Source organism: Blennius ocellaris, assembly GCF_963422515.1.
Source record: "Blennius ocellaris genome assembly, chromosome: 13".
Taxonomy (NCBI): Eukaryota; Metazoa; Chordata; class Actinopteri; order Blenniiformes; family Blenniidae; genus Blennius; species Blennius ocellaris.
The window spans coordinates 16,491,764-16,505,777 of NC_137662.1; the positions used below are offsets into that span (position 1 = coordinate 16,491,764).

At 42.3% G+C, this 14,014-nt stretch overlaps 1 protein-coding gene across 1 annotated transcript in view; it reads right to left on the minus strand.

Annotated features, from left to right (window-relative positions):
• lzts2a (leucine zipper, putative tumor suppressor 2a) overlaps positions 1-13,463 on the minus strand; it is a 40,143-nt gene extending 26,680 nt beyond the window's left edge. Inside the window, exon 1 of the mRNA XM_080507707.1 lies at positions 13,220-13,463. The gene's annotated coding sequence lies outside the window, so the exon portion shown is untranslated. The remainder of the gene's footprint in view (positions 1-13,219) is intronic.
• Positions 13,464-14,014: the final 551 nt, after the last annotated feature.

Consider the following 14,014-nt stretch of genomic DNA (forward strand, 5'->3'; position numbering starts at 1 on the left):
GACATGTTCAGACAGTCAGGATCTTAAATGGGGAGAGTTTCTTAACCACACACATTCCAACACACTCACCACTCGATGCCACTTAATTCTAAACACGACACCTTGAAGTCGAGGCAAAAAGAATCATCACATCTACCAAGTGATTCCTTATCGAAGCTCATAATATCCAATACAGAACAACACATGCAGTATGATTCCACTGCCGCAGCTATTCTGAATGAAGGGATTTAACTACATATAGGTTAGTAATTTAGGTTTGTTGTCTATCCAGGGTCCATATTTCTCTAGCAATTAACAAGGAAGGTGTGTAATATGGAGCAAAAATGGAATTTTTAAACATCTGACATTTGCTTTGATTTGATTTGATTGTCAGTTTGTCCACTGAGCCATGCATTGTGCAGCCACCCTTCAATGTAAAACCCCACTTTTTTTTTCATTGAGTCTCTCCAGTCTTACCACCTCTCAATTGTCTTTACAGTTTACCTTTTTTGATTGGTATTTATGTAAACACAAACACTCCGGTATTTGGTGCAGCATTTGGACAAGGTTAGCAAAAGCAGATGTGAACTTTGAGCTGTACAAAGCAAAGGTATAGAATTTATAGTTTGGTCAGCATTAACCGGTGTGAAATCACCTTCCAGAGACCTCAAATGTGACCACAAACCACAACTATGGGTTGACTTTTTGTAAAGGTCACAAGCCAGAAAGTTTCAAAACATGAGGCTCGATCAATACTTCAGAATGTCATCGCTTGTATTTTCATGTGAAATCTCAATGAGCAGTGGAGTGAGTGGAAGTATAAATACTGAAGCAATTTGCAAATTCACAGCACAAAAAGACTCGTTTAAGATAAATGAAACTATTTATTAATTTGCACAGTTGAAAGAGAATGACCTTATCAGGTAAAGAACTCGCCTCTCTGTGACGTGAAGCAGCTAACTGATTGATTCCTGCCCAAAGACTCTTTTCTCTTCCACCCTGTAGCGCTTCTTTAAGATCACAAGTTTTCATCCTCGGCAGGCAGATTACATGCTATGACAACAGATTGGGGGATGGCAGCAGCAGTGGATAAAGTCTATCTCTGTAACCAATCTGACGAGCAGCAGCTGATGCTCAGCCTCAGCTGCACACGATCAACCTCCACTATGACAATGTTACCAGAGAGAAAATGATGAGCAAGCAGGTGCACAGACAGCTAATGACTAATGAGGATTTTCTGTGGAGAAACGGTGAGACGTGGGCAGGAGCATCCAAAGGTGATCACACAAAGGAACAAGCAAAATTAACAAATGAGAAACAGCGACGGGAGGAAAATGTTCCTTCTCCGTCTCACCGCTGCTGCCCGAGCCAAAAGCTGTTTTCTGTTTCCAGCAACATCAACCCGCTACTGTTGTAGTGATAATTTGCCTGTGGAGGATATAGATCATCTCTTTTCATTCACACACTTTTGTCTCCTCTTTCATTATTCTCATCCTCGGCTGGCCCAACATGATTTCAAACACATTTCTAAGCACAGATCCCTGCTTTCTTATAGCCTAAAGCAGCGGGAACCCGGCGAGCATGGAGAATTCCTGCAGGGAAGGTGAGCTGCCTGAGAGAAGATGGGCACATATTTCTCAGAAACACACTGAAGCACCTTTCGGCATCTGATTGCACTTTAACCATGCACTGATCCGAAACCCAGGGAACACCGAGATTGGGAGCAGGAACTGTCAGGTGTCACGCTGGCCAAATAAAACCAAAGGATCTCTGCAACTGTTCAACCGTCCAGTACTGACATCAGAACAAAAAAAATAACAGTTCCTTAAAATCATAATACGTCGAGAAAGACATCTTCGTCCTTTTACGAGACAAATAAAAACCTCAAAATTGTACAATGTTTATTTGTCAAGTTTCGAGAAAAAATATTTAATCTCACCCAAGCAGGGAGCAATTTATCTTCACCTTCAATTGTGACAGTGTTTCCTCTATAGTTGGATCATTTTTAGGACTGAAGGGGATAAAATTGATCACAGTGATTAATGCTACTTAACCGGCAGACCAAACTAAACATTCAATAATAGAAGTAGGATTTATAAATACTTATCAAACAGGACTGCCAAAGTGTCATGTATCATCAGTGAAACTCATGCCATTAATTCTAAGATTACGAACCACAAATATGAAGAAAAAAATATATTTTCAGCTGCTGGGATCCAGAATCAATAAAAGCCATTATTGATATGAAGGCCTATAATCATCAGACCTTGTCATCAGAGTTACATGTGTGGTTTTCCCATCCATCCATCCATACATACATACATCCATCCATCCATCCATCTGCTTAAGCCTGTGCAGGGTCACAGGGAGCTGGAGTCAATCCCAGCTTGTGGACGAGGGCAGGATACAGCATGCACAGGTCACCAGCCAATCACAGGGCAAAGGCACAGATCCTGATAAGTCCTGTTTTTATATTCTAGTTAATTTTGTAATTGCATGAAAATATTATTTCTTTTTAAATCGAAACCTTCTGTTTCTTGTAAAACAAATTACATGCGACAAAGCCATTAGAAAACAAGCCAGGGGTGAAAATAAATGAATAAATAAATGCATAGTGTACGTGTCTGTGCACATGTGCATGTCATGAATGCTTGTGTTTATTGATGTGTGTGAATGTGTGACTTCTGCCTCAGCCACAGTACTTGTGTTATTGGAGCAGGGTTGGCTATGGAGGAGAAACGGCAAAAAACAAATGAGGTCCTGTGCACGCAGAGATGCTTTCATGAATCATCCAGGAACTTGTACAGTCACTGGCCATTCCTGACATCCCTTTGCTCACAGCTAATAATGCTCCAATGCAATGTTGTACACAATGGGTTTATTAAAAAATAAAATCCCTTTCTTTTTTGGAATATTTACTGCAAAATTGCAAAGACCCAAATCAACCGAGTGAACATAAAAAAACCACCATATCTGAATTCTTAGTCTTTAGCTCTGTAGCAGGTACAACAAACACAGAGACTGAAAACACTGCAGTCAGCCTGGAGTGAAACTCCAGTTATTTTGGGTGAAACGCACGTTTCTTCCTTTTGAAGCCCACACGGAAAGAGGAAAGTGAACAGATATGCAAATGTTAACCGAGAACAAAAAAGAAACAAACTTGAAGGACACCGGAGATGATGCGATTAATTCACTCCCAAGATTAAGAAGTAAAGTCAGCGAGAAAACGTCGCTAAAACGAGTTCTGTCTGCGTTTAAAGATGAAGGTGTTGCTCTCACAAGTGCACCTTTTGACTTAAACGTCAGTCTTTTCACCCACTGAACCGTACGGTGTGCCATTTTACTCATGTCTGTGTCAGATCCTGTATCTGTACACTGCAGCACCTCACTGGCACGAGCACAGACACACTGTGTCAGATCTATTAGTGTGTGATTTTCTTTTACTCCCACTTCGGTGGCAAAGGTCAGTACACCCACATTTTCATATCTACACCCTCAGGATGTAGAAGTGTGTGTGCGTGCGTGTAAGTGTATAGGGCCTAATGGAGGCTGACATGTGGACTGACATGGATGCTGAGCTGCGCTGCACTGGGCCAGGCGGTCTAACCCAACAGCAGGGATGAACTATAAATAGATTATCTCATCCACCCCCAACACTCCCCCATCCCCTGGTTTCCCCTCATGTTTCCTATATTCCTTTATCTGCAGAGTTTCATTACAACTGCAGATAACAAAGATACGCTCTTCTGTTTCAACCTGGTCCTTGATGTTTGCATTGCTCTCCCATCGCCTCTCCTCATCCTTGTCTCGACATTCCCAGCTCTTTCCATCTTCACAAATGTTTTTCAAAATACAAATACAAACCACTGGAAGAACAAATAGGCCAGTACCAATCTTGTGATCTCAAAAGGGGGTGCGCAGAAGGGGAGATTGGCTAGTTAGGGGAGGGGGAGATGGGTGAGATGAAGTTATGCAAGTGAGACTAATCCCCTCCCAACCCTGCATCGAAAATGCGACAGGATGACACTGGCCTCATTTCATCCATTCATCCCCGCATCTGCCACCGCTACCCGTCCAAACCTCTCCGTCTCCACTGTAATCTAACTGTTTGATCTTTGACAGCAGACTACAGCGACATGTTGAACTTATCACAAATCCCAGTGCGCCGACACTGAGTGGAAGTTTGGAGATGCAGGAGTTGAGGTATTAAATAATTGAAGATATAATTGTAAAAATGCATCCCTTTATCCTCCTTTACCTCACCCTCATATCAGCGACACCATCTGATTTTCAAAGGCTTTCTTATGTAACACTGGCTGACCAGGACAGTTACAGGAAACAGTGGGAAGGAGACAAATTCCCCTCGACAAAAAACTATAAATACTCCTGGTCTTTTATCAGTATCAGATGACAGAGTGGTGTTTTTCAATCCAGACACAAATCAAATGTCTTGAAACTCTTATTACTTTTTCCAGCTCCTCTTGTCATGTGACCCACAGTCAGTCTGACTTTCCTGAACTCAGTCACCCAGACTGAGCCTAATCTGCAAAGGTATGGCCAACTGTGACAGGAGTGACCTTATTATGAACATTAAAGCACACAAACTCCCCCACCCCACAGAGAAACTGAAATAGCCAGCTACTTTATTAAAAAAAACTGAGCCTGACATCAGTTTATTTCACCCTGATGTGTAGTTCAAACCACCTGAGCACTCATGCACAGTCTCAAAAAAGGTATGCAGCAGAAGCATATTGATTTGAGTGATTGTAATACATTACATGACTAAACGGCATCATCCTGAGAGACGGACTGGCTGTTGGGGTGATGTAATCAGTGAAGTTGACCAGCAATAAGCAGGGATGAGTTGGCAGACCTCTCAAACACAAAACATATCGTGAGAAACAACTTCAGCGGAGCAGCTGTGCTCTGTCTGTGTGTCTAATCCCGAGGTCATCAGGAACAGTCAAACATGTTGCATTACCTCTCAGATGTACATCACTTTGGATAAAAGCATCCCACTAACAGAATTTGTCAAGTGGGTCACAAGCATCATGAGCCTGCACTAAGTCCAGAAAACAAAACAAAACACAAACTGTTTTGATGCAACTGTTGCTAGGAACTGTCAATCTACTCTTCTCTGTTCAGTCGCTCCTCTCCAAAAGTGGATGGATGGAATAAAACAAAAAAGAGAATCTTAACACTAACACAGCTAAACACTGCAAAGTAAGACAAAGATTTCGATTTTCTAAAGTGCCCTTTAACCCTCCTCCACCTTTCCAGTCTTTTCCTGCTCAGACGGGACGCTCCACTAAACTTTGACCTACTTCTGTCTGTCTGAGCCCAGTGAGGGGATGGAGGGGTGGAGCTGAGGTTTGGGGGGGGGGGGGGGGAGACACGGAGACCCCAAACCCCGTGAGCGTCACCCTAATCCAGGCTGTTAATAATAAAAATATGAATATCAAAGGCTTTTTTGGACAATGCATCCTTTCAATTTCAGATCGTAGGGAAGCCGAGGGCGGCTTGAGGACGCGTGTCTGTGTGTGTGAAAGAGACTGGACTCATCTAATACAGTATATTTAACATTCAGCTGGACGTACAAACACACATACACAAAGTTTGTTTTTACTTTTCAGCCGATCAGCCACGATACAAACCTTGTCCATGTTCTTCTTATCTGTACTTTGTCTCCATTTCAAGACAATCTCTTTCGCCAGAAGGACAAAATCCTCCATAACCAATTCTCTGCGGGATAATACAAAGCAAACAAAGAGAAAGACTCCATGACACAAAAAGCAGACAACATCTCCAGGTTTCGGGCCCTGCCAGCTGAGCCTAAGCCTGAGCTGTAACCAAGCTCAAATGAACCAACAGCATGACTCTGTAAACTGCAAGCAAGTTTAAAATTTGCCAAATATTTCATAAGCACGCATGACGGCTCCCAGGCCAGCTGAGTCCTGGCAGCGCGCTCGTGGTCGGAGAGCTTTGTAGAATGAGGGACGAGGGCTGGCTCGGGTGAGTGGGTGATGGGAGCAAAGTTACTTGGGACAGCATCCCAGGACTTCCAGGAAGAATTCTGGGAACATCAGGGCCAAACACGTGTTTGTGTGAGAAAGAAAAAAAAAGGAAGAGAGAGATGGAGGCACGGATGATGTGAAAGGAGACATCTGTAACCAATTGAAAAAGAAGGGAGGGATCCCAAGGTTACACCAGAGAGATGCAGTATGCAGAGACGCACCGAGGTAATAATGATCTAAACATCCTTCTCATGGTTAATACTCCCCCAACCCCCACACCGTGGCCTCCACTCTGCTTTCGCAAGACACAGTTTACCCCAGCTCGTCAGCTGACGCAGGAAGGAGGCGGGGGGATCGAGTGCAGTCTGCAGAAGGGTCATCTGGCAGATGCATCCTCCCAACTGGCTTCACTCATGTATGCCTTCCTTCCAAAGACAATGTATTGACAAACAAGTATTTTCGGTATATTTATAATAAGTTTAACCTTCACCAAAGTGCCTAACCCCCGACTGTAGCCTTAGTCACATCTTAAAAACATGTGTTTACCTCAAAACACTTGATTTTGGCCTCCGATTGTATGATGATGCATGAATAGATTTTGGTAGCCACAACGGCAAGAAACATCACACTCTGTACACATTCATGTACACACTCCCCAACCATGACTTCAGTCTAACCTTCAAACACGTGTTCTTTCACGCAAATTCTTTTTAATCAATTTTCCTTATGAAGATTTACTTTGAGTCTCCACAAAGACGACAAGTCTCACACACGAAAGCCCACCCATCGAAGCAAGACGCTGGCCAAGAGGGTGAAGGAAATCTAATCTATAAATCAAACACATGTCCAAACATCGGATCTTTGCTTATGTTATTAGCTCAGAGGTGTCCCACAGTAACAAACTTACAAACTCACTGATTCAATTTGACCGAGCTTGTTGTCTGGCAAAGTTGAGTTGACAACAAACATAAAAAGTTGCAGTGTTTGTAAAGACAAAATTATACTGAGATTAGCACTGAGCGCGAGTAGCAGCAGCCTGGATGAGCTTTTATACCCAATCAATAATTCATGTTTTGTTTCACTTGCTGGCACAAATCAGATTTCCAATAGAGGCAAATCAACCAACAGCTTAATCAATTTAGACCTCGCAACGTGTAAGGAAGAGGGGCTTTGTTAGTCACGTTAAGAACTCCACCTTGGCAGTGGATTTCTTCTCTGGTTTCCAAGTAGGAAGGAAAAAAAATAAATAAAATCTCTTCACATAACAATTTAAAAGCATTGATTTTCTCAAACAGACGAGATTGCCAACATTGAAAACATCTAATTGTTGCAGTAGCAGGTCATCGCCTCCCATCCTCCTAAAATTGCTCATCTGCCACCGCCAGGCAACGTGGCTCAGTTTGGGACCCAATACTTGTGCTATTCATCAATCTTGTGTGTGTGTGTGTGTGTGTGTGTGTGTGTGTGTGTGTGTGTGTGTGTGTGTGTGTGTGTGTGTGTGTGTGTGTGTGTGTGTGTGTGTGTGTGTGTGTGTGTGTGTGTGTGTGTGTGTATGTGTGTGTGTGTGTGTGTGTGTGTGTGTGTGTGTGTGTGGTCTGCTGTTTCAGCACTGGCCATTTCTGTCCTCATACATCAACCTCCTGACTGCAGTGAACCGACGTCTTGTGACATATGAGGCCACTTTACCTTCTTTTCACGAGGAGAAAGAGGGAAAAAAAAAGAAGAAAGGCAGAGCTGTGCTCCCACGGATGAGCACCGATGGCTCCCACACATTCCACACTGGACATTAATGCAGAGGTTCGATACATGTACATGCAGAGAAACAGTGTTGTTGTACGGTCACACAATGAGGAATCAAAAATGCAGTTTCAGCAAGGACAAGAAGCTCCAGTACAGTATCGTTAGGACACCATGAACAACTACATGAGTGTTGGGTAAACAGTTTGATTGGCCTACTAATGGATGCTTGGAGCACTTGGCAAAGTTCAGCACTCCTGGTTCTTATGCGATTCATGCCAGAGCTCAGCCGGCTAATGTCCATTATACCCAGACTTACTCCACTCAGCATTGATTCTGTCTCTTCTTAGGGTCTATGGGGGCTTTCAGAGCCCATCTCCGCCTGACATCTTGGCTTTCAGATTGCAACAGCCGTTCAATTGCAGTGGAATGTACTTACGCAAAAGAAAACACATCGGTGAGGCCTCTTTGATGCCAAAGAAACATTCTTCAAGAGCATGATAATAGCCAGGCAGCATGTACATTCATGGGACATTTAATGGCTGCTTTTGGCTGTTTGTCTGTAAAAATCAAAGGGGGGTAATGACAGGCCAAGGACGGGGGGGGGGGGGGTGCTTCATGATGACATATCCCCACATCAGAAGTGGTCTGTTCCAGTCTGTGAAGCCAGTGATAAATAGACACGACAGGCGCCTTGGTGAGCACTTCTAACTCCTTAGTGTTTCTGAGGAGGGTTGGTTTACTCATCCACTTTGTAGGACTTCTGTCTCTCAGTAGACTCTTTAAAGGTTTGTCAAAAAAGCACATAAAGCATGGATACTCTCACTAGAGGTATATTCTGAATTTCCTGTAAAACTAAAGCAGTTGCAAATGTTTTTTGGATCTGATTATAGGTTGATAAACGCACACTTACAGCCCAGGTCAATTGTGAAGAGCCAAAATGTTCATTGGAGCATATGGGCTGTTGTTTTGAGCATGAAGTTGATTTGCTGATGCTAAATCCATATCACAGCCACAGCCAATGCTTTCCAAACTCGTCTTGGAAATTGATTGACCATAAAAGGGCATAGCATGAACAACAAGGGCAATATTATCTCATAAAAGACTAAAGCTTCATTTATTGAGCCAATTTAAATTGCTGCCTTCCTCAATTGGAGCGCCAGTAGTGTAATTTCTGTCCACAGCAGTTCCTTAATGAGTGCATATAGATTATAGATGGATCGGCTGTTTCCAATTGAGTCAAAAGTGTCTTTACACTTAAATACACATAAACACATCTGTGTTTGTTTGCTGGTTTTTAATCACAGTCTGGGCCCAATTTTACCACAATGTCTTAAACCCCCTTGCCGTCTTTCATTTGGACCGACATTGCACAATAAAAGATCTGCCCTCAATTATCCAATATGTCAAAATGATGAACTCAAATTCCCCCAATTTTTTTTTTTTTTTTTTTTAATTGTCAATGACATTTACTTTGCCCTTCATTTAGGAAAAAAAACCAAACTGCAGCATTTTAGAGTACAGCACCTGTTCACGTCGCCCGGCAGACGTGACCTCCTGCAGTTTGATGGATAAGCTGCCTGCTCACATTCACGACATGACAAATGTTGCTTATTTAGTTTGTTGAAAAAGAAGAAAAGTGTCCTGACATCAGTTTTTATACAATAAGCCTTGTACATTTCTGAAATTATAATATTTGAGTCTGATTGCAATGAATAGATAATTATAATTTGCAACCAAATTATGCTTTCTGCTGCAATCATTCATCGAATAAAACGTTGTGCTATGATTATACAGTTTGCATAGTTTCAAGAGTCTGAATGACCTGGAATACAAGCAGCTGAGTGTATATGTGATTTGAGGATTTGATTCTGCCAATAGAGCGATCAGTAAACCTACAATTAAGAATCTGAAATTCAAAGACGCTTTCAATGAATTTGCTTTATCAGGCTCAGTTCAAATGAGTGCTGTCAAAGAAAATGTGGACAGAGAGGGGTGTACAACGGAGCAACATGGGGTTGAGGTTTCCGCCTACAGACTTTCAGGACACAGTCATCGCATGGTTTTCTCAAACGGAGCAACTTGCTGATGTTGATTACAAATGGTTGATTTCACAGTGCAGTCCTGCTGGAAGAGTCCATTCATCTTGACAAAAATCTAATTAAAATAGTTCCCTTTGGAAAAACCCTCCAAAGCTCTTTGATCTTTAACAGTCACATGAGATCATGTGTGCGTTAATTTGCCTTTTTAAAAACTTCTATCTATCTGGTTGGAACTAAGGGGCTGCAACATTGGTGCAGAGGTTAGCGTTCTCTAACCTCATAGCAAGAAAGATGCTTCAGTAGGCAGGAAAAGTATAAATGCAGCTCATTATGTGAACCATCAAAGAAAATCAGAAAGTGGAACATGGAGATGTGCTGCAATTCTAATGCTTGAATACCAAATAGGACTAAATGAGCTTTAAAAAAAAAAAAAAACAATTTCTCCTTTGACATTTTTTAAATCAAACATTTTTTTTTTTTTATAAAACTTGGGTACGTAGTTAGGAAACAGTGCCAATCGTAACATATTTACAGTAACAATTGTTTCTTCAGTGTGGATATCATTTTTTACAAGACATGAACTTGCAGGACAGAGATGATTGATGACTGGAAATAATCAATAGCAGACACAAGAAGAACAACCTCCTCTCCTCTTTCACCCCTTGGTGTTTTTTTTTTTAATTTTTTTTACTAGAAGTGCAGTTCATGTTGCGGTGTTTATTTCTAGTTGCAGTAAAATGTCTGGAATGCAAGTCGATGCAGTGCATTTATAAATTAACCACATGTGAATGCTTCATTTGAGGTGACGCTCCAGAACTTGCGTCACTGTTGACTTTAAGCCGAGTTTGCCTGGTTGCATGTGTGATGACAGCGGCATTACAAGCAGACGACTTCAAAAAAAAGACAAGAAAAAAGAAAAAAAAGAAAGCTGGATCTCAGAGCAGGAATGTGAATAATTAACCTGATGTGTATTATCTTGGGATTTGACTTTGAAAATAAAGCCTGAATGAACATACTGTAAAAGCAAAGCCATTAGTGACGGTGATACATTTACAGTCCTCAACAGACCTTTGAAAGCAGAAAGGGAAAGGTCACTACGAACCCAGGCTGGTACTAATTACTTTCACATACAAGGGCAGTCTTTGTGTGCGTGTGTGTGTGTGTGTGTGTGTGTGTGTGTGTGTGTGTGTGTGTGTGTGTGTGTGTGTGTGTGTGTGTGTGTGTGTGTGTGTGTGTGTGTGTGTGTGACTGACAGCTTGTCTCTCCCCTGCTGTGCTCTTGCTCTTGTCCTGTTTTAATGGGCTGGCGGTAAGAAACTCAAACGGAAATCTCAATGGTGCAACCCGCTGTTAGACAATCTGAATCTTACAGAAAACACAACTCACAAAAAATAAAAAAAAATAAAAAAAAAAACATCAGAAAAAGAAGAAGAAACCTGCATGTCGGATCCTGAACTACATCATCAGATCGAACAAAGCCGCCTGTTTCACCACTGTGTAATGCAAGACATGAAATAGGGTTCAGGGTTCAGGGGGGGTGCAGGAGACAAAGTCAAGAAAATGTATTTGTTGAGCCTCTATACGTGCTTGATTCTCTCAAAGGAATTCACACACAGAACTTAACTCCAATGTGGAAACGCTGATTATACGAGTCTTTGTGGTGTGCGTGCTACATTATGATGGATGATAGCCGATCAAATACGCTGCCATGTTGCACGCATGTTTATAATCACATCTTACTCTCACCTTCCGCAACACTGCAGCAAATGAAATGGCAATGTGTTGTTGTGTCATCATTTCATTCCCAGATGGCCCAAAGAAGCATTTTGCTAATGGAGCATCACAGGTGTGTATCAGATGCCCCCCCCCCCCCCCCCCCTTTTTTTTTTTTTTACTCGGTACATCATATTTGCTTCTCCACAAGGGATTTTCCTTGACTTGTTATACAAGAGTCCTCTTGAGTACACAGATTTGTCCCAGTGTGCACATGTATGTGTTTCTTCCAACCCTGTCTCATGAGTAAATTAGGCTTAAAAAGCTAAATTATGCACAGGAGGAGATGTAAAAAAAAAAAAAAAAAAAGATGTTGTAGGGCTACATCTGTCAAAAGCACAATGACCACAGCTTTAGTCATGTTCTCATGTCCCCCACTGGGCTTTTTGTCTCGTGAAGTAACCATGTGATAAAATTATCCTTGAGTATCAAGTCCCTCTCCCCGCCCCACCTGGCCTCCTTCCACCTTTCTTCAGCTGCTCCAATCCTGACAGATTGGCTATCACCTCCCACCATCCCCCCCCCCCCTTCCCCCCTGCCTGTGGTGGGCTGTGGCGTCAGGGCAGGATGATGTAGGGTCTCTCCTGGCAGTCAGGCGGCATGTTGCTAAAGAGTTAAGTTTGCATCGTGGTGCTGTAGAACAGCTAGTGTGCTCAAGAGGGAATACATCATGTGCAGCATTTTTTTTTTTTTTTTTCGTTTACAAAATCACATTTGCAAGCTGCACGCTCTCATGTGCAGGCATCTTAACGTTTCACATTCAGCAAAAGTCTTATAGCTTGTGACAACACCACATCCAGCCCATCAATCATGTGCAGGGAAGGAGTTCACAAGAGATGAGAAAGAGATGGAGTGAATCCCGGGCATGCAGTGTTTATATCTGCTCCTGAGGGGATTATTTATGGTCCAATCAGACCCTGGGTGTTTCCAATTCAACTCAAAACCAATCTATAAATTAAAGGAGGCCTTGTGAGTGTAAAAACAAATGACCCTGAGGTCTCTCAGGCTTTCTTGGTGTGTGACCTTTCCTTTCCATCAACTTCTCCTCATGGTGTCCCCTTTTGTCTTTAACAAACAAACAAACAACCCCGGGTGTAAATATCTACGAATCACAGAAGCTCAAGACAAGGAAAGTGCTGGAGCTGTTGTGTGAGTGTGCCAGTTGCAGGAGGCGCACTGGAACAGCTGGATGGAGATAACAGAGCGCCGCTTATTCTCCAGTTTCCCCTCATCCACGCACACGCGCGCACACGTGCAACACAGAGCAGAGCTTGAGGAAAAGCAACTGAATAGAGAGCATGAAAAACTAAACAAACTGTGTGGGGGAAAAAAAAGAATAAGTCCTTTAAACGAATCGACCACAGATTAACCTGAGGTACTTCATTTACTGAGACCAATCAAACTGTCGATAATCAGTTAATGTAGTCTGACTGACCTGTGCCCTTTAACACTGCTGCCAATAATACGACTACGCACGAAAAGAACCTTTAAATTTTTTTTTCATATCCACAAATCACACACGTTTTAGGCTAATAATGAGTATTTTCCAAGGATAGTATGATTTTCTTTGGACAAAACATCACGAGATACATTCAAAAATATCCGATTGCGTAATTTAACTTTAATATTTTGGTATCAAAGCCATAAAAAGTTGCGCGCTGCGTGATTGACTCACCTCATAAAAAGATGTTTTAACAAACTGTCCGTTCAGCGGTTATTTCCACCAACAATAAACGTCTCCTGCGATGCCTTTTCTGCGCACACACAACTTTTCTGAAAACACCAACACGCCAGGAATGAACTCTTCGTCCTTTGCTGGCTGTTCTTCTCCAGAGCCGCTCTCGGGACGCGCTGCAGCTTCGCGTCCGCTGCTGACGCTCCTCAGACCGGGTGTGCTTGCTGCCGTCACCGGGAGAGCCCGGTCTCCTGCTCCGGCTGGGGCTCGACTACTGATCCACAACAGGAAGGTTGAGGACCGAGGAGAGGAAGGATAGGGCATGGGGGCTCCACCAGGGGGGGCTGCGACCGCCGATGATGTCATTTGAGCACGTTGTATGAGCAACAGCCAGGGGAAGCAGTGAAGTTTTGTAACAACTCCAAAGGTTTAATAGGTGCTGTATGTTCATTATTTATTAATATGGCATAAAATATTCTCACAATATTTCTTTTTTTTTTTTTTTTAACATGCAATTTTGCAAGTTTCTGTCTGGGGTCAGGGGCCCTATGTTTCTTTTCCCAGCATACTATTCCTGTGATTTTAATTCCGTAATTATTCTAATGCAAATATAACAAAACGCAAAAAGCAAAAAATGTAAATATAAATTAAAATTAAAAAGTTTGCTTTTAAATAAATAAATAAATAAATCTTAACTGGTGTGCTTTAAATCCACTGTGTACTGTCCATGAATTCATCCATTCAGTCACTTAAACTAAACAGCAAACTTGAGTATTGAATCATCGCAAAATGAAA